A 27,001-nucleotide genomic window follows, 5' to 3' on the forward strand; every position below is an offset into this window, starting at 1 on the left:
TAGCATCTTTGTACCGTGAATGAGGCACATTGTACCTCATCAATCTCTAATTGTGACAATAGGTTGTTCTTACGGATATTAGAGCACTGGGTCACAAGTTGCTTTGCAGTCTTCATGGATGTGGGGTTTCGAAGCACCCATAGGTCCCACGTCCTCTACATATACCCACTCTCACCGGGGTTTCTGGTGTAGTAGCATTCCAGAAGTGTTTTGTTCTCTGTCCTGCTCCATGTATGTCATGTTCCAGTAGCCAACTTCTCATTAGGGTGTCCTGGTCCCCCAACACCTAACGTGGACCTTGTTGGACCGTGCGACGTCCGAGCCCAGCCCAACAAGGATCCTAAGAAGGATTCAAACCCCCGCTCTCCCGTGTGGCAGTCAATAGCCTAAACCACTGAGCTATCCAGTCATATATATACACACACACACACACGTATATAAAAAAAAACAAAATATATATACTGAGAACTCTAAGTATATACATAGACTAAGCAAACAATAGATAATAAATAATAAAAAGAGTAATGTGCAGAGATTTCTACAGATCTTCTGAATCTTTAATGAAACAGGTTGTAGGGTGGTGAAATCCCTAAAATATGAATATATATGTATATGACAGGTGGTCTAATAAATTTGTTAAGCACTGTATGCCTGAGGAAGAATGCATCGTATTTGCACCCAAAAAAAACCACAGAAATCTGTGCAACAATGACCTCTCGTGTCATTTCCTTTTAGTATTTTGCTAAATTAATTCAGTCTTGGATTTCTCCAATTGGAATAATCTCGTATACATCTAGTCTGAGATCAGCTGTGTGGTGTATGCTCCCTCAAGTCAACATGACAGCAATCTCTATAGTCTGGGACTGCACCTGATTATGACTGGATATGACTTGCTGAGAAGCCGCTCATTCACCGAATGCAAATCACAGGTGTTTATGAAAGGGATCAGGGCTTGTGGTCCATTTGTTGCATTGCTGTAGACCTGGAGTAGACCTGCACCCAGTCCGATGCTGCTGGCTTCTGTGAAGACACTGGTGGTCTTACTGATATGGTAGTAAGTGGCAAAAGTTTTCTTTTACAGGTTCATTTGATTTGCCTGAATGCTGTACCATCTACTAACAAGACAAACATGCAGCTTTAGGTCGTCAACAACAAGAAAAGGATGCAGGCCTTATCCGATACCCAATAACCAAATGAACTTGACCTCCTTTCTGCTGTTGCTCAAGTTGTTCCTTGCATTATTGCTGGCTTGACTATGTGGCTGGGCTGGTCAGGTCTGCTCGGTTCCTCTTCTTCTGGAGCTTGCTTCAGTTCATTTAGGTTAACAAATGGACAGAGACAGAAATGAAATAAAATACTTCAGTGATAAGGATTGTTGTTCATTGTCCATCATGGTCTCAACAAAAAGTTGCTTTATGCATTCATCTGCTTGACTGAGAACCAATCAAAAATGTCGAATGAAAACCTATGACTATGACATGAACACAGCCATAAAAACAACCATGAGGCCAGATTCATGTAGTCTCTTCTGAACAGTTGATGCTGAGATGTGTCTGCTCTTTGAACTCTGTAAAGCATTTATGTGGGCTTTAATCTCAGGTCCACTTAATTGGTGATTTCTGAGACTGGTAACTGTAATGAATAGACAAGGCTCTATCTGAACACTTGAGAGCCCCCAAGATTTTGGCACACCATGGATGAGCTAAAATCTGGAGGTTTCACTGCTGGGGTGCTAGACAAAATGTCTTTGATCTGAAATAAGGCCTCCTGACAAACATCAGGCTATATCCATTTAACACTGTGCCAGTGAGGTTTGGAACAAAATACTAATAACACATATCCAAAAAATGCATGAGCAGTGTCCAATTACAGGGAACATGAGAGGACACAGATGATTCTTCTCAATCAGTTGCCTGTATGCTAATTTAACAGTTGCTGATACACAAACACTGAAATAACCATGCTTTTGAATGCTCCACAGAAATTACTATCAGAAGTGAAATGCAACCAACAAAGGCACACTGCACAAACTAACCTCGATCACGGCACAAATAACCAGGGATCTAAATCCTACTCTTGGCTAACATACATACAAACACTGAAATAAAAGCCTGATGTTATGGTATATCCCACGCATGTGCTGTGTCTTTTCTGAGCAGACTAATGAGGGGTGGATTTCTGTGTAATGGCAAAGGCAGTCTTCTGTCAGCTCATATAACCCTCTCACAAAAGCCTCCACAGACTCACTTGTCCATTGTAAGTGCTGGTGAAAATGTGCCTGTTAGTGTGTAACATTTCTGTGGGGTACCAAGGTTTCATTAACCTTACCAACCAAATGGTGCTGTTAACATGAGCTGGGTTCAACGCTTTCACTGACTGGGGTTCTTGGTTACTGGGCCTTTTGACATGATGTCATGAGAACAGACTGCACACTGACATGAATGTCTTAACACTACATTAGTCTTAAGTAACTCTAACTAATTATAGTCAAAACAACTTCCTGTTTATGTGTTGTTTCAAAGATTATGCAAAAAATGTGTCAAAATACTTTTGATCATATAGTATACAGAAATTGAAAGTAAATCAAATGGCATGTGCACCGTTGCTCGAAATGGCGACATTTCCGACAGTCCTTAAAGGCATCAGATAGACCGAAAGTCTGCTCAAATTCACAAAAGCCCCTTTGTCGTTTTTATTTTTTACTCCTCCTTCTTATTCGTTTATCCCTCTATACTTTTTCTGAATTTATGAGATGGACCACAAAACCGACAGAATTTCCTGATAAATGGGATAAACGGAATGTCACGTGTCAGACCTCTTTCACTCTTACAAAGAACTCTTTAAAACCTGTTTAAAGCTAGCATCCAAAATGAGAGTTTTTGAGGTGTGAATATGGCGAGAACTGACCATAGAAGACATTATTTTAGTTTGAATTTAGGCTATTATTTTGTGCTTTACTTAGTGCTCGTACGTAAAGTATAATTTTTTCTTGTGTTTGTTGCTTTTGTTGGCCGATCTGTTATGCATATGTTTTAGTTGGTTTACTCGATTAAAAACAGACAAGGGAGGAGTAAGGATTTAAAAAAAAAAAAAAAAAAAAAAAAAAAAAAAAAAGTAGTTTCCATTAGCTGGAAGAAGCCGAGCAAGAGGAGCGGAGCGGGGAGGCTGGACATTCCTCCCAGACTGCAAACTGGGTAGGAACTTCCTTCCACTTCTCCTGATCCGTTTCTTTTTTCGGTTAAACGTGAAAGTTACGGGGCAGGACCAAAACTTTTTCCCTGCGATCGAGCTCCAATTCCTGGAGAGAGGATCAAATCCTACGATGCGAATCACGATTGACCGGCGGTAGCGAGTATCATTATTTTGCATCCAAGAGCCGCTTCAGTCCCGAGGGAAAAGAGAAAAAAAATAAAGGCAGTGATATTTCACTGAGTTGAAGGACTGGGAAAGTATACGGAAGAAGCTCGACTGAAAGGTAAAACTGCGTTTATTGTTCGGAAATTAAAGTTTCGCCACTTTTGCTTATTTCTATTGTGAACACTATGGAGATTAATAAACGGATGCCCAAGAGAAAACCCTTTATTCTAGTGGTAATGCTCTAGTCTGAAGGCAACCAGAACACAACACAAAAGTAATTACAGAAGATGGCTTTTTTCCCCCAGCGTATTTTATACAGTTCTCAGGTCAGACACACTGTTTTCATTCAGTTTCATTTCATGATTGTGCTGTGAATTAATGACCTGAAGTGCCTTAAATATTTTCTGCAAATACGGAAGCTTAGTGAATGTGAATTGTTGGTCGGTGTATCCTTCACTGCATCCCTGCCTGTTTTACCAGAAGGGCTTCTGTTGGCTGCTTTTTCAGCTTAGGATTTTGGATTTTGTGGGGCCACACTAGGGGTTCTTTAAGTGGTTGCAAGGGGTCCTCAGGCACATGAAAAAACATTTAAATTGTTCTCTTGCTGGAGTTGCAGACACAAGGTTTTAGTTTGAATGTTCACATACTTCCTTATTATGCTAGAGATTTCTATCACAGTGTTTACACGGTTCGCAGTCACATGATTTTATTCAACAGGCCGATTAACAGTGATTTGGTCTGTAAGCACTGCAACATGTTGCAACATTTTTAATTGTAAGTTGTATTTTTCTGTCAGTGCTCTGTAAGACAGCAAACTGGCTGGAGTTTACGTACTATTCTGTGCTGGTTATACTGTTCATAACAGGAGTCATGCTATAGACACTGTCATTACACTTTGTCTTATTTCTTGGAAACAGACAGACACATCATACCCATAACGTAAAACAGACAGTGTGTGTTAATAGCAGTACAGTGTATTTTTCCAATAAGCACACATTTTCAGTATATTCATCCTTTAGCCAGCTGTAACATCAAGGATGTTTCTCCATATTGATCCAGCCTGTGTGTAGCATCTGGTGATGTAACTTTTTGGGAATTTTAAGTAGGTAAAACCATGGCACATGGCCTTCACACATCATTGATTACTGTTTATGGGAAGACATTCTTTGTTAAGCTTTTTAAAATTCAGATTAAAGAAGCTGGCCCTCTTCATCTTAATGCAGCCAAAGTAAAGAGTTGCTGTCTTTCCCCATCGCTTCCACTTTGTTATAATACCACTGACACTGACTGTGGTATATTTAGGAGCGAGGAAATTTCATGACTGGACTTGTTTCACAGGTGGCATCCTATCACAGTACCACGTTGGAAGTCACTGAGCTCCTGAGAGTGACCCATTCTTTCACAAATGTTTGTAGAAACAGTCTGCATGCCTTGGTGCTTGATTTTATACACCTGTGGCCAAGGAAGTGATTGGAATACCTGATTTCAATTATTTGGATGGGTAAGTGAATAATTTGGCAATATAGCGTAGTTTCAAAGGACTATACCAGGGATTTTGCATGTGCCATCTTAATAACTACGATCAGCATACATGTTCCATTGCTGGGGACCATTTTCCGGAGTTTAAGTTTTACCAGTGGGTAGCTGAACTAGCATGAGTGCTTGAGAGCTTTTCTGCTAGCATATCTACTACTGGCTGACAGCTATTGGCTGTGCAAGGTATTCCTACTATGTTAAAGACCACACAGGCTGTGGATTTTACGGTGTTGTTTGAGCGTTTATTTAAAGAAGTGTTCCAAAGGATACTCTGCATTTCATTAGGAATCTGTTATTAAAATGATGTTTTTTTTAATTAGAAGTTGCATGTTTTTCAAAGAGGGCACAATTCAGTGCTTTATCAAAATTTAAATGAACTTAATTGTCACAACATTGATATTTTCCAGTCCTGACATTATAAGCAGAGCTTGCTGGCTGCAACAACAATTTAGTTGTTGCAGCCAGCAAATATTAGAAGGGCAAGCACAGTGGCATAAAGAGGTCAAAATAAAAACAGTATACAGAGTACAGAATAGAAAAAATAACTATGTATATGTACATTTGTGCAGGTTATAAAAAAATAGTAAATGCCATAAAAATCCTACTGCCATAAAAAAGTACTATTGCTAATATTCTTATGAGAAAACTAACTAATGACATGTATTGTATTTCAGATGAAAAATACAATGCACAATATATACAGTTTATAAAAGTACTGTTGGATAATGGATATGGATAATAAGTAGTGTTATTGCACAGTTGAGAGAAATATACAACTTGAAATTGCACCAGATGAAATGGATAATGTGAGCGTAAATTAGTATAGATAACAGTTGTCCAAAACAAAAGTCAGTTTATGATTGAGAAAGACAGCATCAACACAGTGCTCCATTACATGATGCTGGTGTTAAACAGTCTGACAGATATTGGGATGAAGGACCTGCAGTAGCGTTCTTTCGTACAGATGGATGCAGCAGTCTTTATAATACCAAGATGGCGGCGCGTGCAGACGCAGCGGCTCGTGGCTCCCGTGTTTACGTTTTTGTTTGTATCTTATCTGTGAATGTATGTTATCGCATCGGCTTAGCTCAGTGGTTACTCCTTGCTCCAAACTTTCTATCCTACGGACCGCGGGCTACTGGGTTCGACCACGGGCGCTGTCCGATGTTTTTTTTTTTTTTTGTGAGTTTATTTTATCTAGATGTGTTTCATCTTATTTTATTTTATCTTATTTTATTATCTTTTCTTTTTCACACGGGGGTTGCAACGAAAATTTCATTGCCATGCTCAATGACAATAAAAGCAATCTTGAATCTTTACTGAAGGGGCTGCTTAAGTCCTTACTGTCTCATGCAGGGGGTGGGAGGGGTTGTCCATGATCGGTGTCAACCTGGCTAACACCCTCCTCTCACCCACCTCGTCGATGGTGTCCAGAGGGCAGTCAAGAACAGAGCCAGCTCTCCTGACCAGTTTGCTAAGTCTTTTCCTGTCCCTCTCAGAGCTCCCACAGCTCCAGGAGACCACTGCATAGAAAACTGCAGATGCCACCACAGAGTCATAAAAGGTTTTTAAGAGTGTCCTACATACTCCAAAGGACCTCAGTCTTCTTAGCAGGAGCAGACGACTTTTGCCCCTTGTGTACAGGGCATCTGTGTTATTTGTCCAGTCCATTTTGTTGCCGAGGTGAACACTTAGGTATTTGTAATCCGCCATGATCTCAATGTCTGAGCCCTGGATGTTCACCGGTGTAGTCTGTGGTACCTTCCTTTGGAAATCAATCACCATCTCCTTTGTCTTGCTGGCATTTATGTACAGGTGGTTCAGTCCATACCAGTCGGCGAAGTTGGTTACAACTAGAGATCGACCGATATGGATTTTTCAGGGCCGATACCGATTATTAATAATCAAGTGAAACCTGTAGCCGATATTTAGAACCGATATTCATTTGCATCAAAAATTAAAATTTTGGTGTGAAAATTTAGAGTAACACACCTGGGATTAGAATGAATACAGTACACTGTTTGTTTGTTTTGTGTATACTGAAAAAAAAAAAACCCCTTAACTTTTTGTGAAGTAACACAAACACAAAATCTTAATTGAAATGCCTTTATATTTAATTATTTTTAAAACAAAAAGTGCAGGGGCCTTCCAGCAGCATGTCTTAAAACTCACTCCAATGAATGAATAAATAAATAAAATAGCTCCCTGAATTTTTGAAACATCAACAAAATAAACTCAAGTAAACTGTTCTGAAATTTAGGTCTGAGTTAGTACTCTCGATTCAGTCGCACCAGATTGTGATTGTGAACTTTCAGGCGTTCCCAGAGTTTTTCACTTATAGTTCCTTATTTATTATTGTATTTATTTATATATATTTAGAGAAATAAAGGCATATTCTGAATCTCAGAACAGTGGGCTAGATGTAAACTCTTGTGCTTAGAACTGTATGTAGTATTACATAAATAAGAATAAGGCACTTAGCAACTGCAAACAATAAAGGCTTCATTACACACGTGAGTTGTAGATGCGACAGTAAATTTATTGATTGAAAATAAAACACCCTGAGAATAATCTCCTCAACGTGTGCCCTCTGCCTGACTCATATCCCTGGACTTTACGAGTGACAGGCAAAAAGACAATCATTTAACACCAGTAGTTAAGTTGCTGCACCATAGTGCAGTGAGAGCATGAGCGCTGAGGGAGAGGCGATTGTAAACAAACAAGGACACGTTAGCGTGTCGTACTGTTAAACTTATAGGCTATAATCACCTCCGGTATTGTTTATTGATAAACCAGGAGCCGCCCCACGGGCTGAGACATGTTAGGAGATTTATTATTCCCACAAAGTAATGGTAACCGAAAGGGCCTATATTATTATTGTGCGTCTGGCCCCAGCTATAAAGCGGTTGCGGTAATTATAATGTAGCAGTGGGTCATCATGAAATACACCTGTTGAAGTTGTGAACAGTTTTATTTCAGTTTTTTGGTGCGTGACACTATTTATCTAGCAAAGTTGTGTGCTTGTTGTGGTGAAATGTCAACTCTGGGCTTGCATGTTATCACTGAAATTGATCATAAGGTTGTGGTAATTTAAAACTTCATCATAGAGGGTTTTTATTGCAACTTCAACTGACTGTGTTGCTTTTGCCTCTGCTGGATCACTGGAGCAGTCGTCTGCTTCTCCTTGTCTGTGGCACTGCATGTAGAGGCTTCATTGTTGATTGGCTGTCACTGCCATGTAGCCAATCAGTGAGGGCTGTGGGCGGGACATTGTTACACAGCCAAGAATGGTGACTTCAGGCGGAGAGACAGCTGCATCAGAGCCAAAGGAGCGCGTTTTAAAATACATTCATTAATTTTATCGGTTATCAGTGGAAAAAACGGCCAATGCCAATTATCAAAAAAATGCTGAATATCGGCCGATATTATCAGCGAGGCCAATAATTGGTCGATCCCTAGTTACAACCTCCCTGTATTCCAGTTTGGGCAGGTGTCGGTGTTGTGTCTGAAGTCCGATGTGTAGAGGGTGAGGAAGAAAGCAGAAAGCACTGTCCCCTGTGGAGCCCTCATTCTGCAAACTACCACATTTGACACGCAGTTGTGAAGCCTCACATACTGTGGTCTGTTGGTGAGGTAATCGATGGCCCACACAGCCAGGTGAAGCAGTATTATGCTGCAGAACCACACCTTCAAGGAGTCACTAAAATTATGATACAGGAATTGAAAAGAAAAGAAAAAAAAATTTATTTTTTTGTGAAGGGTATAAGGCCATATTTTGGAGGGAAGTTGCTACAAGTCTTTAAAATCTTAACTGCATTTGTTCCTTTGTTGTAGATGGCTGTGACAGTTTAGAATGAAAACCCCCTACAGTTTAGAGACAGAGGGGCCCACTAGGTTTGATTCAGAGCCTAGAAATTCCTCTCACTGCCCAGCTTCTCTGTGATGTAAACAGTTCTGACTCTACTTTTACCACTTTCTTCCAGCTTATGCCTCTCTTCCCCTTGTTTTCCTGTTCCTCCACTTCTTAATTTCTCTGACTTCCTGTCATCTGCTCTGGCCACATTCAGACTCGAATAGTCCTGACAAACATCCAGTGAATGCTGGTATTGCAATATACTCTCCCCATCATGTATGTGCTCAACAGTAGCATCCCCTGAAATCAAGAATAACTGAAACCATTCAATTCAGTTTTATTTATATTGTGCCAAATCACAACAAAAGTTGTCCCTTTCCATATAGAGCTGGTTTTGACAAGAATCTTAAATGTGTAGACACCCAACAACTCCCCCATAAGAAAGCACTTGGCGATAGTGGTTGGGACAAATATCCTTTTAACAGGAAGAAACCTCATGGAGAATTAGACTGTGGGTGGGCAGCCATCTGTCTTGACTGGTGGGAAGGAGGGGGAGAGAGAGAGGTGCAGCAGGTAGTGCGTGTGCCTCACAGCAAGAACGATCCCCGGGTCAGGCAGGGCCTTTCTGTGTGAAGTTTGCGGGTTCTTCCCGTGTATGTGTGGGTCTTCTCCGGGCTAGGGATATGCTTACCTCAGCATGTCAGCATAGAGCAATTATGAGGGTAAACAGAGGCTATTTTAAAGAGTCTAATACATGAAACATATTTAACAGAGGAAAACAAAGTATGTTTCATGATTCAGATTCTTGAAAGTAGCTTTTGTTTACCTTCATGAAATATTTACCTTCTTAAAATATATAACATTTTACTTTTTGGTACTTCTTAACTACTTACCCCATGTTTAATTTCATAACTTTGCATCTCCATTTTTGTTTGAAAAGAAAAATGAAGATTTATAGCTAAGTAAGTGTCCAAACTTTTGACTGGTAGTGTACAACACTGTAGGTCAACATGGACAGTGACTAATTTTTACAATATAAACTCACCTCTGCGGCAATCCTTTCATGGTCCTGTGGACTGACAGCGTGATGCTTCTTCAGTTGCTGAGAGCCACTGCTTTGCTTTACCACCGCCGCATGGAGAGAATCACTGTGAAGGATAAAGATTATGTTCATTAGTTATTATTATCATTGTTAAAAATAATAGAAAAGCATAATAATCACATAATGATATGTATAAAGTTACTGCCTGATCTTTTTGTATGTCCTGAAATTGCTGGATACATCCATTTATATGGATCAGATCTATCTTCCTCTTCTCTAGCTTGGCATAGAGGAAGTCCACATGTGGCATGATGTGATGAAAAAGTTGTAGGAAGAATTTCAAATCTTTATCTTCCAGGCTCTAGGCTATCTTCCAGTAGCCTAGTGAATTCTCCTGCTTCTGTACTGGGGTCAAAGTCACCAGAATCCCATATGCACTCAAATTAGTGAATGAGGTCCTCACTGTGCTCAAACACAGTGTTGATGGCACAGCTGTGAATGTTCCATCTCATGTTGCTGGTTGTTGGCAGTCCACAGGGCAACTACTTTATCAAGAACACTGATCTACCTAGGAGATCTGGGAAAAAAACAGGCAAGTCCACCAAGGTCAGAAAAAAAAGTCTCACTTTTGTGACATGAGAGGTGGCCTGCTGCATATTGAGATTAAGCTGATGTGCATAGCAGTGGACGTAGTGGGCATTTGGGTACACATCCTTTATTTTCTTCTCAACACCTGCAATAGCACCTCTCATAACACTGGCTCCATCATATGCCTGGCAAATTAGTTTATCATTCCTGATGAACAGAAAGGATAACAGCATGCTGTAACGGTTGACTCAGTTGTTGCTGACTGCAGAGGAATGAGTTCACAAAATCTTTCCTGCACATTATGTTTGTCATTGATGTAGCTCAGCACAAGCATAAGCTAGGTCTGTGTGGCAATATCTGTTGTCTCATCTGCCTGAATTGACAGAAAATTGCTGTTCTAGGCTTCTTTCATTATGTGTTCCCTGACAACAGACTGCGTACGGTCAAACAGCTTGTTGTGCACCGATTTTGATGTCCCCTTGAAGACTGTCGCGACCTCAAGGTGCTCTTACAAGACACTGTCAAGCGAGGCAACAAATCCACCAAGCCACGGAATATCCCTGGGTTATCGGAGCATTCACTCTCACCATGCCTACACAAAGCCAACTCAAACGCTCCTCAAAATTTCACAATGATTCTGGATAGGGTATGGCGATTTTTTTGTTACCTCTTCATTGTGCTTTGTGATAGAGGGGCATTTAGGGAAGCTAATAAGCTACAGATTGAGAAGCACTTCTACAACAACGCCGACCCCCGCTGCGTGTGGCAGGGCATCCAGGCCATCAGCCAAAAAAGACAGCCCCACCAACAACCAATGCCTCCCTCCCTAATGAGCTCAACAACTTCTACGCTTGCTTCAACCGGGACAACACACAACCGGCTGCTTCTAACCCAGATGAACAGCCTGTCACGCTCTCCACTTATGATGTGCGTCCTGCACTCAGCAGGGTGAACGTCCTTAAGGCTGCTGGCCATGACAGCATACCTGGCCGCATGCTCAAGGCCTGTGCAGAACAGCTGGCTGGGGTCTTCACTGGCATCTTCAACCTGTCACTGGCTGAGGCAGAAGTCCTCATGTGCCACAAGACCATCACCATCGTGCCGGTACTGAAGCAGTCAGCTGCAGTGGGCTTTAATGACTTTGCCCCGTCGTACTCACCCCCATCATAACCAAGTGCTTCGAGAGGCTGGTCTTGGCCTACCTCAAATGCTGTTTTCCCCCGACACTGGACCCTTATCAGTTTGCCTACTGACCAAACAGGTAGACAGAGGATGCCATCTCCATGGCACTGCACTCCACCCTGATGCACCTGGACATGTTGAATGTGTCTCCAGCTTCAAGTTCCTGGGCGTCCACACCTCCGAGGACCTCTCCTGGATCCTCAACTCCTCCACCCTGATAAAGAAGGCTCAACAGCACCTCTACTTCCCGTAGATCATCCTGTAGATCCATCTTCCATAGACTCCCGTATAGTCGGTGACCGTAGTCATAGATTTTCTTCTCTCAATAATTTAAAGAGGGCGGCACCCTAGCACCCATTATTTACAGACTGCCCCTGTCCAAATGATGATAACCCCACCTTCTTTGTAGGCCATGAAAATGAATTGGTCTAGAGTGAGGACTTCCCCATTTATTCTTGCTGGATATTTTAATCTTATCTGAAGTTGAATATGTCTCCTTCTAACTTTAAGGAGTTAGCACAACTTAAATAGGACAGTAACAGTTTACTCTCTAAAAAGGTGGAGTTTCTTTCTTTTGGGCTTTACAAACTTTGAATCTGGGGATAAAGATGAGAAATCATTCGCTAGATATATTAAGCAGATGCAGTCTAGCTCAGCAATTCCTGTAATTCAGTCTTTGGCCAATATGATACATTCAAGTTTTACATGGGTCTTTATGCATCAGAATGTTCCACAACTGATGAGGATACTATAACCTCTTTTGTTGATGATTTGAGCTTTCTTGAATGAGGACCAGCTAGAGTATGCTGATAGTGAAGTTACAGAGGCTGAGTTATCTAATTTAATAAAAACATTGCCTTCTGGTAAAGCACCTCTCCACGATGGTTTTACAGTAGAGCTTTAAATGCTATGTGGCTGAAATGATGCCCCTGATTATGCATATGCTTGGAGAAGGTCGTAGGATAAGGATTCATGTGACAGGAAAAGCTTTACTCACCTTGATTTCAAGAGACTGTAAAATCATATCCAAAGTATATATTTGTAAAAGAAATTAATCTGATAATGTAAGGTGTCTACTTGATATGTGTTCAGTTCAGGATTTAAATTCTCCAATTGCAGCTGTCCACTACAATTGATACTGAAAAAGCATTTTCATTGTGTGGAATGGAGATAACTGTTCCACATTCTTAGTTTAGTCTTTTCATCTTGCACCTAGACAACTGCAACTCTCTCCCAGCAAGTGTTCCTGCATGCAACATCTAACCCAGAGGACATTGATTTGGAGTTGCTGCAGGAACAAAAGAAACAGTCTGCAGCCCTTCAGACAATTGTACGGGAGATGTGAGCGGCATCATCCTTGGCACGGGCAGTAAGGCATGACACTCAGGCCATTGCCACGCACTGCAGACAGATGGTCAGTGCAGTATCTGCCCTGACGATGGCCATCAATTCTGTGGCAAGAGGGCTACGAGAAGGGATGCAGGCAATGACTGCCCTCAATCCAGGTGGAGAAGCAGACCGACCAAGTCCCACAGCGACAGCTAGGCAGCCGAAGACCAGAGAGGGAGGAAAGGTGCGCACGGCGGGCAAGTTCCACCTGCATAAAAGGAAACACAAATAATACATTCAACTGTCACATTTAAGTTGTCTTATATTTGCTGTGAATATTTATTTTGTGTAAAATGGGCCATATGATGAAGAGCTGTTTTGTTTTTTGTTTTTTTTTAACACCATAAATGTTATAACTACAGCCTAATACATTTTCTGACTGAAACAATGTGTCTTTAATATGATTTTGCGGGGCTTAACATAATTAGACGTTAATGGGACTGAGTATTTCGTTTGATAATAATGTTTGGAATTTAGAAAGTGATTTCAGTCATCTTTTTTTCAATAAATGTTGATTTGCTTAACTTTGCGATGCTCTGCTCTTCAATTTGTTGGGTCACACTAGCCAGAGGGAACGGTCTTGCATTTGTATTCCAATCTACAACATACCCATGTGTTGTTGACGTTTTCGTCCATTTTTTGGCCATAACTTTTACTGTGTTTCAGCAAACTGAATGGTTTTTGGGGAGATTTCTAACTTTGACGCAAACTTTGGAAATATGATTTTGATTTTTTTTTTTTCTAAAAGGCAATAATACAGCTTTGGCAAATTTACTACCCTAATGTCGTTGGTGGCTGAAAACACACTAAAACATACAGCTGTAAGTTCTGATCGAAACTACCAAATCTTATTAAAAAAATAAAAAATAAAAAATCAGGATTCTAACCCTTTAGATGCCAATTTCATAGGTGATCACTGATTTGGGGAAAAACACACACAAAATGACTGATTTTTTTCCTTTTACCTGTTATCACAGTCATGGATGTTTCAAAAATGACTAACACTATTGACTATGTTGCATTTTCAGTTTTTGTGCTGCATCAGATTTTATCTTTCAGTCACACATGGTGTATTTCTGCATTATTGAATGAAAATAGAAAAATGCACATACCAAACAGCTCATAAGAAGTGACTTCGAATGAGATTGCTGCGTGTCTGGGGGGTATGCACTGTCACCTTAAGAAACATATGAATCAATATGAACCATGCTCTTGTTTTAATGTAATAAATTATTTTCCAAAAGATTTTACAAATTGACTCACCTACAAGCCAGCCATCTGCAAACTCGCCGCCTCGCAACTTGGAAAACAGAAAACTGTTTCTCAGAATGAAAGAATCATGTACTGACCCGGGATATTTTGCCACAGCGTTGGTAATGATCCCTTTGACATCACAAACGCACTGCACATTCAATGAATGCGTGTGTTTGTGATTTCTGTACACATGCTCAGTCTGCGGGGGGCACAAGCTGTACATGGGTGCAGTCAATCGCTCCTATGACTCTGGGAAATCCAGCTACTGCAAAAAAGTCTTGTTTAGTCTCATTCAATGAGTGCCGAGTGCATTGAAACCTAAAAATAAATATGCCTAAATGTACTTGAAAAATGAATGAAGAACTTAACTGAACTTAAATGAAGTGAAATCAAAGTACACTTTATTATAATTAAATATATTTGTAATTTTGTATACTTTTTAAAAGCGCACAATTACATTAAAGTACACTTTTTATACTCTGAAGGGAGTTGCACCACTGCTCCTTTGCATCAAAGGGAACCAGTTGAGGTGGTTCATGCAACTCATTACGGTGCTTTCTGGGCATCTTCTTTTGGAGAGATCCCGGGATAGACCCGGTACTGTACCTTACATTACCTGCTGCCAGTGCAACATGAAAAAATACCACAAAATGGAAGGATTCATGGACGCTGAATAGAGGGAATAGGAACGTTGAAATAAGGGTGCAAGAGAAAAGGAAAATTGATCAGAAAAATGCAATTATTTACATTCCTTAAAACATTCAGCCCAACTAAATGGTTGGACTTTAAGGGCAGATATAGCCTGCAGATGAGGCACAAATGGTTGCTGGTTTGAATCTGGGTGTAGCTAAGATGAACGTGCTCAGTAAAATAGTAGAAAAGTAGGACATGGCAGTAACCAAGTGCTGAATGTGAAGTAGGACATTTCCTGAAAGAGAAAGTAGAAAGTAACTGAACTTTTCCTAGACAAAGATGTTTTTATTGTCTGAGCAGCATCATTAATTAGATATGTTGCAAAACAGGATCTTCATTCTTCCCCTTATGGGAAATTTCAGGAGCTTTCTTGTTGAACCTGATTTATGTCTCTTTTGGTCAGTTCAATAACTGAGGTTGGATTCCTGTCAATGTCATTACACTGCCCATCTCAAATCATATCTGTGTTTCTACTTGCTTCTGTCACTTTATATGTCAAAAAAGCAGTCTCTTTAAATTGCAGGTTTCATCCTGAAAGTCCTGAAAAAACTACTGAATACTTTTGGTTTAAATCTATTGCTGATACAGTCACTACTGGCTGCACATGACAATATTGTTTACAATGTCAGTGTGATGAGCTAATCTTTCCAAGAGTTCACTTAATTAAGTTGAACTATGAATAGATTTTGAAATTTTGTCCATTGTGGCCCATCTGATGCTGGAGTTGTGAGGCAGATACAGGAGGACACCATGCAACTCTGCAGTTTAGCAGTTCAGCTTTGGTGTGTGAATATAAGGAAAAGACAGATAAGATCCAGAGGTTAAGTGTGTTGAAGAGGTGAAGTTTAAACACAGAGCTGCAGGTGTTTCACAGATCAAGCAAACTTCCATCATGAAATTAAGCTGAGCCAGAGCTAGTCCCTTTGGTCCCTGTCCTACTAGCCTACAGAGAGGAACTGTGCCTGTTACATGACAAAGACAAGAACAAGCTTGGCTGTGGAATATAGGAGTTGGCAATTGGTCAGTATTTGTCTTCATTCTTTATTTAAGTCTTAAATTTGGAACTAGGTTATTGGCAGGCTTTTGTTGCCACTGAGCACTTCTCATTCTCACTCTGAGTTTTGATAGGTGTGTCAGCTGACACAGGTCACGACTTTTATCTGTTGCTTTGCTGTGGAAATCTGAAAGGGGCGGGATTTTCACTAAACTCTTAAAAAGAGAGACTGAGCTAAGCTACGACACAGAACAACCTTTGCCGTAGAATATAGGAGTTGGCAATCGGTCAGTAAGTGTTTTCATTTTTTATTTCTGGCTTAAATTTGAAACTAGGCTTTTAGCAGGCATTTGTTGCCACTTAGGACTTCTTACTCTCACTTTCTGAGTTTTCGATAGGTGGGTCAGCTGACGCCGGTGACACCCTTTATCTGTTGCTTTGCTGTGGAAATCTGAAAGGGGCGGGTTCAGCCCTGGTAACGAGCTGTGACGGGGCACAACTGTGGCATTTCCTGTATTAACACATCACAATTTTACAGTTTGTCATGTAGCAGACGCTTGTAGTAAAAGCGACGTACATTTCAGATTTTCATACATCACAAGCAAGGTTCTAGACGGGAGTGAACAACAAGAGTAAGTGCCATAGCGCAACTTTCTGGTTCAAGTGGACATAGGTGCTACGAGATAGTGCTACAAAGTAATGCAAAAAGTGCATAGAGTTGACTGAGAGTTTTTTTTTTTTTTTTTTTTAATGAAACAAGGTGTTCAGTAAATAGCCTGGTTTTTAGTCTTTTTCTAAAGATCGAGAGGGACTCTTTTGGAGGTTGCAGCACTAGGCGCCGTTCCTGGGCAGAGTGTAGTGAGCGGGAGGGAGCATAAACCTGAATTAGCGAGTTCAGGTAGGTTGTAGCGGTTTTGGTGGCAATTCTGTAGGCAAGCATCAAGGATTTATGGTTGATGCGGGCAGCAACTAGTGGGACAAGTGGAGGGATATGAACAACGGAGTGACATGCGCTCATTTGGGCTGGTCAAATACCAGGCGAGCCGCCGCATTCTGTATCATCTGCAACGAGCGTGCTGGGAGCCCTGTCAGTAAGGAATTACAATAGTCGAGGCATGATAGTACCAGCGCTTGTACTAGGTGTTGTGTTGCATGCTCAGACAGGTAGGGTCCGATCTTCCTGATGTTTTACAGGGAAAATCGGCATGACCGAGTAACAGAGGTCACATGCTCTTCAAAAGTTAGCTGGTCATCAATCATGACACCCAAGTTTCTGGCAGATTTTGCGGGAGTGAGCAGAGCTGAGTCATTGTTGTATAGAGGGACCGGCTGGGATGGCAAGGAGCTCGGTCTTTGACAGGTTAAGTTGAAGGTGTTGCTCCTTCATCCATGCCGAGATATTGGCGAGGCTTGCCGATATCCGAGCTGAGACAGTGGGGTCGTCTGGCGGGAACAAAAGGAGGGGTTGGGTATCGTCGGCATATGAATGGTATGAGAAGCCATGTGAACGGATGACTGCACCAAGTGCGGTGGTGTACATTGAGAAGAGAAGGGGTCCAAGCACTGACCCTTGAGGTACCCCTGTGGACAAGCAGTGGGATTTAGACACTTCTCCCCTCCAAGAAACTGCAAAGGATCTTCCTGAGGAGAGGAGGATTTGGTGGTTAACTGTGTCAAAGTCAGCCGATAGGTAGGTTTCTTAAGCAGTGGGGTTACTTGTGCTTGTTTGAAAGCTGTGGGGAACACACTCATTGTAAGTGGGGAGTTGATCATGTGGCAGCAGGGATAAGTGTGGGCAAGATGGTCTGCAGGAGGTCGGAGGGTATGGGGTCCAGTGAACAGGTAGTGGTGCGTGAGTCAAGCAGAAGGTTGGAGACTTGCTCCTCTGTGACATGGAAAAATGAGGAGAGTGAGGCCTCTGTTAGCTGGTGGTATCCTATGGAGTTGGTCAGGCTCAGAGAACTGGTTGCTGATGGTCGAAACCTTATCAGTGAAGAAGGAAGCAAATTGATCAGCTGTGAGCATAGTTAAGGGTGGAGGTCGGGGGTGGGGGGGTGGGGGGTGGGTGGGGAGTAGTGAGTTAAAAGCAGAAAATAGTTTCCGAGCGTCTTTGGCACTACTGATTTTCTTCTGATGATAAGTGGACTTGCCACTTTTCAGGTTGGAAGAGAATGCTGACAAGAGAGTCTGATAGTCACTGAGGTCAGAGGGATCTCTGGTTTTGCTCCATTTTCTCTCGGCTGCTCTGAGCACCACCCGTTGCTCTCTGATGACATCGGTGAGCCGTGGACTGGTGGGGGTTTTACAAGCAAGTTTGGATGAGAGTGGTTATAGATTGTTTAGAGAGGTGGCTAGTGAAGAGCAGAGTGTGTCTGTTGCCTCATTTACAGGGAGTGAGGAGAACACACTGTGAGGAGGCATGGTTACCAAGACCTCGTCGGAAAGTTCCGATGTGCCGATGTGAGGGACTGGAGGTTTCGTCTGAAGGAGACCATTTGTGGTGGAGTTTGAGGATGCTCTATAGTAGGGATAAACATAATGTAATAAAGAAGTGGTCTGATACATGTAGTGGGGTGACAGCTTGGAAATTATTTTCTGCTTTCAGCTCACTACTCAACACTCCACCACTTCCACCCTCAACTTTGCTCACAGCTGATCACTTTGCATCCTTCTTTACTGAAAAGGTTTTGACCATAACAACCAGTTCTCTGAGTCTGACCAACTCAGTAGGATACCACCAGCTAACAGGGCCTCACTCTCCTCATTTTCCCATGTCACAGAGGAGCAAGTCTCCAACCTTCTGCTTGACTCTCGCACCACTACCTGTTCACTGGACCCCATACCCTTGACCCAGCTCTGCTCACTCCTGCAAAATCTGCCAGAAACTTGGGTGTCATGATTGATGACCAACTAACTTTTAAAGAGCATGTGGCCTCTGTTGCTCTGTCATGCCCTGATTTGCCCAACATCAGGAAGATCAGACCCTACCTGTCTGAGCATTCAACACAACTCCTAGTGTAAGCACTAGTACTGTCACCCCCCTAATATTGTAATTCCTTACTGGCAGGTGTAGGGGTATTAGTTCATTAAACCTTTGGGTTTAATCTTTGCTCCAATGTGGCTCCAACCTCCCTCAGCTCAGTAGGATTTTATTTATTCTTTTCTTTTATGCTGATTTAGTAATAATTAATGAATTACTGGTAGATCAGTCTCATCATCTGAAGGAAGTGTAAGCTCTCGACACAGTGGTCGTCTATTTCCAGCTCAAAAGGACACATCTGACAACAACTTAAATGAAAAGTATTATTTATTTGGCACAACAAATGAGAATGGATATGAATAATGAATGATATGACAAATAATATGGATTATATGATGTAACACAAACAACTGGATGAAGAAGCTATAGCAAATTAATGAAAGGAATGAGTTTTGCAATAGTGAGAAGTAGTTTTGAGGAAAAATGAGGACGTGAATGTAGGGTTAATTTCTTGAATGAGTGACTCAGCAAGTCTAATGAGAATTGAGATTGTTATAGCCTATGACACCAGCTCTTGATTCAAAGCAGCATGGAAAATGCCTACTTCTGTGCTAGTGGTGTTCTGACGATGGCCTGTCCTGAACGGCCACGAAGGGGGGGCCCCGGCCTGTCGCTGCTGGCTCCAATCTGCGCTGCGGTCCAAAGGGGGAACCGGTCCAACCGCGGTGGAGAGCCAGTGTTGGACAGAGATGCTTCAGGGGCTGGAAGGCCTTCGGTGTCGGTAACAGACGAGGAGCAGCTCTTTCCGTGGCTATTTGACCCAGACAGATGGGTTGAGGTTGGCTGCAGGACTACGGTTCAGAAGGGTTGACGACTGGATGGTAAAACTTCTTGAAGAACAAGTCAAGAGTGAGTCTAGCACAAAGAAGTGAGCAACAAAGAAGAAGTGAGCACTTGCCACACACTGCGGGGAGTATACCCTCCGACACTCCGGGGCGTGTCTGTGACAACCAGGCCTTTGCTAGCGTTAGAATGATTCACAGGAGAACACTGTTATTGCATCCTATAGAGAGAAAACATTGACTAACTTTTGCAAGCTAGAAACATGGGAAAAACATTGATGCCATACAAATTGTGAGTTTAGTGTTGTGGGAACATCCAAAGTTGAATCAAACATATCGTTTACATTATTCTGATGTGGTCGAATAGAAAGCACACAGACACACAAAACAGTTTGCTACAGGAATGCCTGATTTACAACTTGTCAGTGTTATCTGAGTCTGGGGACCTCTTGAGACCTGTTGATTGTCCATTCATATGGTTTTAATGCCTTCATCTGGTGTGGAGCTGAAAGAAAGAACTAGCATCTCCATGAAAACAGTTTAACTGATAGGGAAGCCTTTGTAGTTGAAATGTCTGTCCACCCCGGCCCTCCTGAAGGAATGCAGGAGGGAATGGTGAGATAAAGATTAGAGAGAGGCCTCTTGTTCTCCTACACAGGGCTCCCATCATGCTTGCTAAAACTGTTGCAGATGATCCAGAATGCAGCAACGCATCTGGTCTTCAACCAGCCCAAAAGAGCACTTCACGCTGTTTATATCCCTCCACTGGCTTCCAATTGCTGCCCGCATCAAGTATAAGTCCTTGATGTTTGCCTACAAAGCTGCCACCAAAACCGCACCGACCTACCTGAACTCCCTCATTCAGGTTCATGCTCCCTCCCACTCACTACGCTCTGCCCAGGAACGGCGCATGGTGTTGCCAACTCAAAAAGGCCGTAAGTCTCTAGCTAGACTCTTTCCTTCTGTGGTTCCCCAGTGGTGGAACAAGTTACCGAACTCCATTCAATCTGCAGCGTCCCTCTCAATCTTTAGTAAATGGTTAACCAAACCAAACTCTTTACTGAACACCTTCTTTCATAGAAAAAATAAAATCTCTATGCACTCTAAGCATAACCTCGTAGCACTGTCTCACAGCACCTATGTCCAATTGGTCCAGAAATTAGCTTTATGGCAGAAATTAGTATGACACAAGTCACTTTCTCCCAATTAATATCAACATTTAAAAGGGGATGTCAGTTCCTTGTCCATTATTGAATTACTTATTACTTATAATACTAAATACTTATTAAACAGATCTTCTGAAAATCTGTCACCAAGCCTGAAGCAAATTCCTTACATTAGTACAGCAGTGCAACCTCTGCATCTTTGACTACTTTATGTGTACAGATGGTCGTGTATATGTAGGAGCTGCAGGTCATATGTCTGTTCCATTTTTTCCTGTGATGTCTGAATCAGCTGTTTGCTGTCAAGCAAAGATCTAGTCTCAAGCACGTGTCTAGACACTACAGTTGACTCACATCTTTTTGATTCCTTCATGTCTCCTGTGTGTTTACCTGCTGCAGAGTTTTGATACCTCCTTTTGTTGAACTGGATTATGTTTCTGTATTTTGGGCACAGGATGTCTTCCCTCTAAAATTAAGCAATAGCAAAGAGAGTATCTGCTTAAGGAAGACCTCTACAGTGTAAAATAGCTGGGAGGATGGTCATATTTTGCCTTCATTTTATCTTTTCATAATTATAGAAAAGTGGAAGAAAAACATTCCCCAGCAGTCCACCATGCTATTGTTAAAGTCACAAGCTGTGAAGGGAAGTTACACTCTCAAGTTTTTATGTCATTGACATTTAGCAGAGTAAATGCTGGGAAAGCTGTTACACAAGCATGCAGGTATGAAGGAGTGGCTCATTGTTGCCAGATCCACCTGCCTCTACCTCCCAGCCCTACCTGTTGAAGTCGGGGGGGGGGGGGGGGGGGCGGTAAAGAGAGGTGCGCCATCTCAAGCAGGCACAAAGCAGGTAGATATTCGTAAAACACAGAGGTTCTGTGAAACAGTAAATGTTGGATTAACTCCTGGCTTTCCACTCATTTTGAGGAAACCACACAGGTAGGTGTGTTTTAAAAACCATTATGAGCCTGTTTTCCCTACTGATTCTAAAAAGGAGCAACAGGATAGGAGCCGAATTCAGGTTTATGCTGTGAAGAAAAAAACAAAAAAACAGGGTGGAAGGTGTCATTTAGTTTTGGGGTTATCTCAGGTGTTTGTGGGAAAACAGTGAAAAAGCCCAATCCAGTGGTTTGGTCTGTGAGGAGATTAAAATGGGTTTCAACCTCAGCTTTCATCACAGTCAAATCCAGCTTTGAACTTAATTCTCAAACTCAAAGTATCTCTGCTGTTATTATGCCTTGAAATCATTAGATTTAGATTTATTTGTCCTTTTGCAAGGAAAATTGTTTCAACCTTCCATACAGCCTCAGAATAGACAGATACATTAAACTGGACAGAATACATCAAACTCAACTACTACATATATGAATCTAACAACAGTCACTACCAGCAAATTTTCAAACTTAACATACACACACACACAAACTCAGGCACATTACAGTCTGGACGTTCTATTCAGTTTTGTGATGGCAGAAGGGACAAATCTCCTGCTGAACTTGGGACCAGATGGGTGGAGGACAAAGTGTGGGTTGAGGTGGTGACTGGGGTCAAGTGCTATCGTATGTGCTCTGCTGCTTGATTTCAGTATATTCACTTTGTCTTGTGTATCTTGTGTATCTTGTATACTTCCCTTTCTGGTGAAAAATGTCTGGTAAAAGACTACAATGAATATCTAAAACTCTGAGAAGTGTAGGTTGTGAAAAAAGCCCTATGTTAAATGTCTGTTTCAAGGTATTCTCCCAGGTAAACTTCCATTCATATCATATCAATAATTTAAGATGATCAACTTAGAGCTCCTGTACCGTAACTGCATAAATAGACATATTGTGCTTGACCGCACACCTCCAGGCTTTCATGAGTTTACCTGGAATGACAGCTGACATCAGCTAACATTTGTGCTGTCCTTGTCTCCTCCCCTCAAACTCCTCCTTTCCACCCCTGAAACAGTGACAGAAAGTGAAAAAAAAACTGGCAGCATTAAAACAAAAAAACAAAAAACTGCCACCGAAAAATGACAAAAGTCATTTAAAGACACATCAGAATACCAATATTGCATGCGCATACCATCAAATAGTTTTTAATGTCTGGGTTTTATCTTTCAGTTGAACTTTTGTAATACTTCAGCTGGATGTCGTGGTTAATTACAATCAAGCATTTGGGTTAATGCTTGCAGACATTTTGCCTAGTCCAGATTTGATTTAGTAGACGCAGTGCACAAGTTCACACTAGATAAGAAGAAGAAGAAGAAGAAGAAGAAGAAGAAGAAGAAGAAGAAGAATCGGGGGGAGACATTCCCCTTTATTCGTCACACACGTACATGCAGACACTGCACACGAGGTGAAATTTATCCTCCGCTTTTCACCCATCCTGGTCGTCCCTCCTCCGCGGCAGACCAGGAGCGGTGGGCAGCCAGACCGGCGCCCGGGGACCCATCTCGTCGTCACCATTGGTCAGGTGGTGATCTTCTTGCATGTTTTTAGTGGGGGTATATTTTTACGGAGGATACCCCAGGTGAACACGGGGAGAACATGCAAACTCCACACAGAAAGGCCTTTTTTCCTCAAGCAGCAGGCACCGATGCCCCCGGTGCCCGCAGCGAGAATCGAACCTGGGACCTTCTTGCTGTGAGGCGACAGTGTTGCCACCGTGCCACCGTGCCAGATAAGGCCCAATCTGCCACAGAAATAGACATGTCCACAGGTTTACTGTCCCATAAATTGATATCATAACTTTACGGTGGTGTCAAAAAAGAGTCAAGAAATATATTGATAGAGGGGAAATGGGGATAATAGGAGTGAGCAAAGCTCCTGATTTGCAAATATCTAAAAAAGTGATTATGTTGGAGAGAATATATACGACAATTGTTGGAATGATGGAAATGCATTGTTGATGTGTAAATGTTAATATTTGCCATTAAGGAACGTTTTTGTTCTGTACCATATGTATGGTTCTAATACATCCATTAGAATGAAGAACTACTGCAAGGATTTTTCTAAAACAGGCTCTGTAGACATTGCTGGTGTATTGACTAACATAGGAGGAAATAATTTGGCTGGGTATTACTCACTTGACAGGAGCTAGAGAAGAAGCATACAACAAATATATCTACTGAATAAAATTGGCATCCAAACCAATTAAAAATGAATGCCTATTTCTAACATATCCAATTTAATCAGAGAAGAGAATAGATGGGAGGACGGATTCTAACCTCATAATTAGACATTTGGCTAACAGCATACAGTCAGACATGTAAGACTTTATAGATCCCACACTGGGGAAATTTAGTTATTACAACCAGCAAGTATTACAAAGAGCAAGCACAAAAAAGTACTATTGCTAATGTTCTTAAGAGAAAACTAACTACTGACGTGAAATGCTATTGCACTTGAGAAATAGTAGGACTTTGTAAATGCACAATATATACAGTTTATAAAAAATACTGTTGCCATATGGATAAAAATAGTGTTATTGCACAATTGAGAGAAATACACAAGAGCATTGAAAACAGTAGTGCAAAATGAAGTGGGTTTATGATGTAGAATTGAGAAAGACAGCATCAACACGGTGCTACATTACATGATGCTGGAGTTAAACAATCTGACAGATGTTCTGATGAAGGACCTGCAGAAGCGTTCTTTCTTACAGACGGGATGCAACAGTCTGTTACTGAAGGAGCTGCTTAAGCCCTCTACTGTATGCAGGGGGTGGGATGGGTTGTCCATGATCCATGTCAGCCAGGCTAACATCCTCCTCTTACCCACCTCCTTGATGGTGTCCAGAGGGCAGTGCAGGACAGAGCCAGTTCTTCTGACTAGTTTGTTAAGTCTGTTCCTGTCCCTCTCAGAGCTTCCACAGCTCCAGCAGACCACTGCATAGAAAACTCCAGATGTCATAAAAAGTTTTTAACAGTGTCCCTCAGTCTTGTTAGCAGGTGGCGATGACTTTGGCACCTACTGTACAGGACATCTCTGTTCTTAGTCCAGTGTAGTTTGTTGTTGAGGTGAACACCCAGGTATTTGTAATCCCCCATGATCTCAATGTCCGAGCCCTGGATGTCCAACTGTCCCCATTAGCACCAACAAAGGGGTCTTGGCTTGGTTATCTGTGCTGAGTGGGCTCATGAGGTGTTTCAGTCACTGTTCTCCTTGTTTCAGCTTACCCTTCACAGAGAATGTGGTTAAAATGTTCTTCTTTTGTTTTTACGCTCACACAGTTCATTTTTTTACACTTCCATTTACTGAAGTCATCATTATAAATAGGTTGGCTGAAGACTTTTAGAGAGACAAGTCCTTAGTCTGTTGCAATTAGATTTGTAACTTTAACCAGTGCTGTCTAAATCATGACTGGAAATCCTCAGATAAACCATTGTTATGTAGAAAGTCACACAGCTGATTAGCAACTGCTTTCTCAAGAATTTTTGAGAGAAAGAGAAGGTTGGATAGATAGATAGATTAAGCATGTCTAATAAAGAAGAGCCAATTAAGGGTAAAACTTCTTTAGGTAGCTTTGTTGGGATGGGGTCTAAAATACAGGTTGATGATGCTGAAATTATTGAAATTAGTTGGTGAAGGTCAACAGGTGAAAAACAGTCTGAAGGAGCCTGAACTGAATGCCTGGACAAGACTGCATCTGGCTTTTGATGTGTCTGAGGCAACTTGTTTCTTTGTCACATTAAAGGTATAGACAGTGAAGGTAAATATCCTCCTTTCGAAAATAGAAGATGTCTACCACGGCAACAAGGGGCTGTGTTGTGTGACTATTGCCTGGTCTACTGCGTAGAGTGCAACTAGCCTAATCCAGCAGTGGTTTCTCATCCAGGCTGAGCAGCTTCATAAAGTTGGGGTTGGTAATGTTAGAGAAACCAACAAGAGACACAAGTTTTTGAAAGTATCGGACAAAAATCCCATCACCTCCAAAGCCGCTCCCCCAAAACACATACTGCTTGACTAGTGCTAGAGGAGGAGCCCACAAGTAATTGTTGGGGAGAGGAGCGCAGTGCATCGTTGTCATTACTAGTCATATGCATATGTCTCAGTCACATGTAATAAAATACCTATGGATAGACCAGTTACACGGTGTGTGTATGTGTGCGCGCGTGTGTGTGTGTGTGTGTGTGTGAGAGAGAGAGAGAAGGCAAGGTGAAGGATGTGACCAAGTAAGTGGCTGCATTATGCAAGAATTTAAGATGCCAAGTGGAAACATGAGCGTTAAACAGATAAGGGGCGGGGGAATTGACAAGTCTCTGACAACAAGATGGTGTGGAGCAAAGCTGAGCTGTGCTACCACACTGTCTGTGCATTAAGGTGTACTTAAAGCGAACCAGAGGAGACCGTCACTGCTGCAGAAACACACAACAATTCTCCCATTATGACTCAGGAACCAAGCATGCAAACTCATTCACTCATGGATTGAGTCTTTTAGCTGATAAAGTTCAGCATGCCATTCTTGGAGTCATCTTCAACTCCTTCTCCCTCTGATGAAAGAAAAACAAAAATATTCTGTCAGCAGATGTTCTAACAGTGTCTCAGTGTATACATCTGTGATTGCATGCGTGTGTGTGAGAGAGAGAGTGAGAGTGTGTCAGTGTGCTTGTGCCAGGGAGAGAGAATGTGTGTGGCAGTAAGCAAACAGTACCAAGCAAACTAGCAAAAATGCAGCAGTCGCTCACAACACAAGTCACAACAATACTACATCAAATGCGTCATACATACTTTGTGTGTGCATCAGAGTGTCTACATTGATTAATGCTGTTTCACCATTACTTACTCAAGTGCTTTTGATTGCTTTTGATTGATTTTTAATGACAATTTCATAAAGCTTTAATAATACTACTTCTAATAATAATAATGATAACAATATCTACCTTTATTTTCAGATTCATCTTGGACAACAGCATCAGGAGAATCAGTGGTCACTCTCAAGAGAATCTTGAAAAGATAAAGAAGAAGACATTTAGTTTAGAAATTGCATCCGTAGCTGACTTAATCCTAATTTACTTTATTAGTGCTGTATTTAAGTATCGCCTTTGTGTTTTCTTAAACTCTGAGTTTTCAAGGACACCCACAAAATCAAATGGCATAACACTTATCATGTTCTATACAAACATGGTAAACATAATGATATTAATA

At 41.6% G+C, this 27,001-nt stretch overlaps 1 protein-coding gene across 5 annotated transcripts in view; it reads left to right on the forward strand.

Annotated features, from left to right (window-relative positions):
- Positions 1 to 708: 708 nt before the first annotated feature.
- The window catches only part of amot (angiomotin), an 83,621-nt gene continuing 57,328 nt past the window's right edge, over positions 709 to 27,001 (forward strand). For 3 of the 5 annotated variants that reach the window (XM_076750245.1, XM_076750248.1, XM_076750249.1), the window contains exon 1: positions 709 to 3,475. The gene's annotated coding sequence lies outside the window, so the exon portion shown is untranslated. Of the gene's footprint in view, positions 3,476 to 3,661; positions 4,859 to 21,739; positions 21,813 to 27,001 lie in introns of those variants that run through there. The other 2 variants (XM_076750247.1, XM_076750246.1) reach the window with 2 other exon arrangements.

The sequence above is a fragment of the Chaetodon auriga genome, chromosome 15 (assembly GCF_051107435.1).
Source record: "Chaetodon auriga isolate fChaAug3 chromosome 15, fChaAug3.hap1, whole genome shotgun sequence".
Classification (NCBI taxonomy): domain Eukaryota; kingdom Metazoa; phylum Chordata; class Actinopteri; order Chaetodontiformes; family Chaetodontidae; genus Chaetodon; species Chaetodon auriga.